Source organism: Taurulus bubalis, assembly GCF_910589615.1.
Source record: "Taurulus bubalis genome assembly, chromosome: 2".
NCBI classification, from domain to species: domain Eukaryota; kingdom Metazoa; phylum Chordata; class Actinopteri; order Perciformes; family Cottidae; genus Taurulus; species Taurulus bubalis.
The window spans coordinates 13,624,807-13,630,806 of NC_136590.1; positions in this window are offsets into that span (position 1 = coordinate 13,624,807).

Genomic DNA, 6,000 nt, shown 5'->3' on the forward strand with positions numbered 1-6,000 from the left:
GAATCTAAGAGGCCTTGCCCAGACCATGACACACTGGCTTCCACATACTATTTGCCACAGAGTCTATCTGAATAGTCAGATTCAGTGTGCTCTCACACAGACGCGGATTTCCCAATTTTGATTTTGAATGGACATTTGTAGTCTGAGTTCTCAACTGGCCAAATCCAAGGTTAAATAAGGTCAACAACTTTATGGGCACAAACCACAATTGTGATCCTGTTAGGATCTCAACCGATTGACACCAGCACAGATCTGCCTTGGTATCAATAGCTCCTTGTTGATCTACTTGGCCAGGCTCTCTCTCTCTCTCTAATAATAATAATGCATTTCATTTTTATCGCACTCTCTCGCTCTCTGACTTGTGAAAGTTATTGGAGTGTAAATGTGTTAAACAGCCTTAGTCTGCTGCCCTGCATATGGAGAGTGCTACCCCTGAGTGTTGTCTGCTTCCTGCCTCAGTTATCAGTGACAGTAGCTGAACATTTCCAGGAAATCAGTTAAATTATAAAACTAGGATTAATGTAATTATTCCAATTGGATAAAAGATTGCACTGAACTAGTGAGAGGCAATGCTAGCAGTGTTGTTTTCAACAAGGCATAGTTCTCCAAAACTAAAAAACAATCAGACCATTTTAAATCAATTTCTGTCACAGTTTAAATATCACAAAAGAGGATTTTCTCCCAAGTTTCATTACGAGGTACTGTAGTTCAGCGTGTAGAATCCTGTCAGTCATTGTAATTATGCTGTCTGTATCTAAACTCCCTCGCTCACATTTATTTCAGCAGTCGGTTAATTAAGAAGAAATTGTTGTTCACAGTGACTTGTGGGTGGGAATGGGTGTTCCCACTGAGTACACAGTTAAAAAAACACCTCAATCCTTGATTGAGACACAAGCAGTTTGAGGTTGAGGTCTAAGGGGGCTGTAGGCCTGTGCCATTCTGCTGCTCTTTAACCATAGCACCATTTCAATTTCTTATGACATTGTCACTTCATTACTCTCCTTCAGTTTTCATGTGTACCCCTCAAGCCCGGTTCCATTTCCTTGCGGTGACAGAGTAAGGCAGACGCTCCTGTTTACTCATGGCTCCAGGGGCTTGTGGCTCCCGATTAGCAAACCAATGTGAGTCAACATCTGGTACATCCCTTGGACAAACTATCTCACTGAGCGCACACTCAGCCTGTTGTCAAACCCCCGTTCCTTTCCGTCCCGTTCCCAAGCAGGCAGGCACCCCCTGGGCGGCAGTGCGCGCTCACACATGGGCGAGACATTTCCCAAAGCCTTCCCAGTCCTCCTGGCATCTCGGCAGGCTGTCACCTTCTTACCCTCCTGCGTGTTCCACAAACATACAACAGGGCCAAAGGGCGGCGGGGGCCAGCGCTGCCCGCTTGTCGACATGGTTGATTGGGGTTAGGGGCGGCGGGGCTCGTTCAGGTCGTGACACCGATGCGGTCCATCATGTCTGTGCAACCTGCAGTGATTATCTGACTGCATTCCATCCAGGACACAGGAGTTTTCAATGCGGTTTTAACGGGCGGCCAGGTTTAAACAGGGCTACCTCAATCTGAATCCTGTCACAAACCAATGAAGACGCCATTGTAGAATTTCCCCTCTCTTTGTTTTTATTAGGCAGTGCCAGTCTATGAGAGTATCTTGGCTCTAGACTCAACAGAACACACATGCTGAGGAGAGTGTCAGGCAAGGCAACATCTGTTGTGGTCAGTGGCTGTGGGCAAACTGTTTCATTTCAACAAGATGGCCTGTGGCAACACAATGGCTTAGTGGTTGGGAGAATGACCGACTTGCCAGTACTTGTGGTCAGGGTTTACCTAAGTTGGACAGAGCTTCTGAGAGACATGTGGTCACATTTTACATTAAACCACTCTTTAGTTAGGGATATAAAAGAGGATAATGACATTGTCTTGACACATTTTGTGTTTCAAAATGTGATCTTTTTAAGTGGAACTGTAGAGTTTCAAGTAACCTCTTCATTCCAAATTATGTTTCGTCTGAAGTCTTTATTCCATTGTAGTTACTTTTCCATTTGTCATCTTGTGCAAACCACGAGCGCTGGAAGTAATGTCATAACAACAAGCATGCCGAGTGAGATCGATAAAGCATGCCAGCAGTGATTTTACTGATGAGAAAGTAGATTACAACGACAGATTGAATCTTGAGGAGTCGCGAGCAGTGAAAACACATGACTTAACTCTCCAAATAAACTGTGATACGCCGTATGTTCCACTATCACAGCTCTCATATCTCTGCCATGGCGTTCATTCAAACGCCGCTTGATGTCTTCAACCTGCCAAATTTGTCCAGAGGAATGTGGAGTGCTGGTCAGCGTGGCAGTCTGGAGACTTTTGTGTGTTCTAGTGTGTAGAGCGCAGGCCTTTAGGTCTTAGCATAGCTGGCAACCTTTTTCTTTTCCCCCTTCCTTTCTCTCTCTCTCTCTCTCTCTTGGCTGTTATGCCACCATGGAGAAGGCAACAGTGACCCTATTGTGAACAGTGGGAATTGGGCAGCAGGCCAATGATGTCATCCTGCCATAGGGAAGACCAGGGGGAACGCCCTCCTGGCGTTCGGAATGCACTATTTTTTCCTGTTGTTTTCCGGAAGGCGGTGATCAATTTAATTCCTCATCACTCCCGGTCGCGGGGTGAAGGAGGGTGGGCAAGAGGAGGAGGAGATGCAGAGAGTAGAAAAAGGACGGGCCACTCAAACAAATCAACCGAAATGAGAGGAAAAGATTATCCAAGCTGTTGAGATCCTGCTTTAAAATGTAAACTTTGTAAGATGTGAATAAGCATAATCAGCCTGGAGGTCATGTCGACCTCCCAATTAAGAGTTGCTGGGCACCATTACAGGAGACTAATAGTGATTCATGAAGAAAGAGATGGGATAGGCTTACGGTAAGGAACAGCCGCCAACTAACCCAAGTAACCCCACCGGTCCAACACATTCATTCTGAAGAGGTCCACAAGAACTGCAGAAGTAATTTGCAAGAAAAGGAGTGAAATATAAAGGACAATTCCACAAGTTAGCTCATATTTCTTTTAGCCAAGCCAGCAGCATGAATACGTGGATGTCGGTTGGTCTGTTGGTGAATCGGTCGTTTGGTTGTTCCTTCCACCACTTTGGCATTGACTGACACAACTACTAAATGGATTGCCATGACAATTTATACTGACACTCATGGTCCACAGAGAATGAATCATACGGATCTTGGTGATCCCCTAACTTTTCCTGCAGCGCCACCCTAACACAAACCTAACCCTTTTTGACAGAAATATCTCAAAAACTATTGGATAGATTGCCATGGCTTTGGTACAGACATTTATGTTGCCCCCAGGATGAATTGTAATCACGTCGCTGATCTTTTAATGTAGTGACATCAGGTTGTAATTTCAATTTGCTAGTAGCTTCTATAGTTTATGACTATACTTGCTTGAATGACACTCCCATCAGCCTCAACTGTGGCTGAACATAAATAAAATCTAAAGAGTGTGAGTATGATGTTTTTCTGGCTTCGCTTGAGTTCAAAGTGGGCCCCGCCATCACCTCACAAAGCCACCGAGCGATATGATCACCATTAATCACAGCTTGTGATCAAGCATCGAGGAACATTTCCTCCATCACGACCGGAATGCCATAGTAGAAACACAGGATATGGGGGCCACACTCGGATTGGCTTCAGATTGCACATCAGAGTTTCAATAACAGCAATGAGCTATTTACTAAGTGCTGTATTCATTTCTTCTTCGTGTCATCAGAGGAGAGGGGGGGATATCACTTTGATGCTGTTTACTGGGTATTTTGCAAAAAAATATTTTATGATGAATTTTAGGGGGGAGAAAAAAAAAAGTGTAGAGGGGGCTTCAAAAGTAGCGTTAACGGAAGACAGATTTTTGACATGCTTCCCAAGCCATCTGCTTTGGGTTAAGGCTCGGAGACAGAGTTGAATATAGAGGAGAGAGAAGAGGGGAGTGAGACTGGAGAAGATGGCGAGGGCAGCAGGGAATAGAGAGAATATTGACAGGCAGGGGTGGAAAGCAATTTATTTACATTTGGTCTGTTTTGAATTATTATGGCATGGGGTGTATGTGTATGCAAGTCAATAACTATCAATCTAGCTAGTTCAAAGATACAATAAGTTGATCTTTTTTCCACAGCTATTACAACAACATACTTCAATGGGCTTACAGACTGGATTTCACCAGAAACAAATACTTTGTGGTTCCAATTTCAGGGCTGCTTGGACTTTTTAGTTCAAATACTTTTCAATTTTTCAGCAGTTTTGACAATTTCAGAAAAGTTGACAGCTGATTGGTTTAGAAATCTGTCAGCCTGCCAAAGATCCTACAGTGAGTGTTCTGCTGGAGACGCCACAACACACAACTAATTAGGAGACGTGCTCCAGGCATATCTGTTGATTTGAAGGAGGGGGGCTTGGGGATTTCTTTGCCACTCAAGACTATTTCTAAATGGCCCCAGCACCTTGCCAAATTCCTCAACTTTACTTATCTCTTGAGATTAGCTCATTTAATGCGGCAAGAAAAAGATATGAAATGAAAAAAACAATGTTGATTTTGTCGGCTGATGTTTTTCGTCTCTGAGTCTCCACTGCTTACTCCCCTCTGTCCTCTCCAAGCTGTCCGTCTCCATCCACCCCCCTGTGCCATTCTACCAGTCCCCAGTGGGCACAGCCAGCCAGTCTGGCCAGGTCCACCCCTTGCTGTGCCCCTGCACTGGATAAGCCTGGACCTTGGGTAGAGGCCTTTGTATGGAGCCGTGGGGGTGTTATAGTGTGTGTATGTGTTTGTGTATGTGTTACGTGTCAGTGTGTATGTGTGTATAGCATTCACGGCAGAAGAGGAGAAGGGGGTCCTATCTGTGCCTAAGGGCTGCCCCCCAACGCACCCTCACCATGCGCCCCATTGAGACCTAAGGGAGCGTGAACAATCACTGCAAAACTAAAGAGCTAAGTCCCCTTGTTATACAAGCCCAGTTTTCAGCACCAGCCCCACCTCTCTCCTCCATAATGTGTCCCACCCCCCATCCCAGCACCCCAGTCCCACTCGTCAGAGGTTGACGGGCTTCGTTAAAGCGAGCCGGGTCCTTTTATGGCGTTATTTAATTAGCCATTCCACAGCAAACTGCCATCCGGCACCACCACTACCCCTCACCCCATCCTCTTCTCTTTGCTGAAACCACCACCACCTCTTCTGCCTTCACCCCCACTTACTCAACATCATCACCAGCACCACCCTTCCCCGCTGTGCTTACCGGTCCCCTCCTCTATCCTCTCCTTGTCTTTATCTCCGGTAATTAGCCAGGGATGGGGGTGGACTTCATTGCGAGGTTGCTTGACAGCATTAGTGCTTGAGACGAGGAGGAAGGGAGGTGTCTCTCCCTGCATGGGGTTTTCTCTCTCAGTCCAACACCCCAAGACCTGTGGAGGGAGACAATGGAAATGGGCAGTTCTACAGTAACCAGCTCAGCCTTACTGTCCACGCTGCCCACTGAGCTGGCACCCTAATCATTAACCACATTATGACTGTCTGCATGCAGGTTGGAGGCATCAACGGTAATTTACCAATAGGATGCAGAAGTATGCTGCCAACTATTTCAATGTGTTTAAAAGCAGTTGAGATTGGTAAATGATGTATCTTAATTCTGCCAGACACTGAAGTTAGAGTGATTCTTATGATAAAAGTGATTCCAGCCGGAGAGTTTTTTCATTGTACTCATATGGATGATTCAGCTTTATTACTTCAATTTGGCATAATGCATCCTGCTTTGGCTTTTAGATCTTTGATCTTTGAGCATATTATCTTGAGCCGCACCATAACTATGTATGAGCGCACATTCCTTCCACATGCACTCAAACATGAGTAGTCAAACAGTGAGGGAGAGAGTCTGGCTGCAGGTCCACACCGTGCTGGATCGACGCCCTCTAGTGACCACCACAAAAGACAAGCACAATGACAAGTCAAAATGA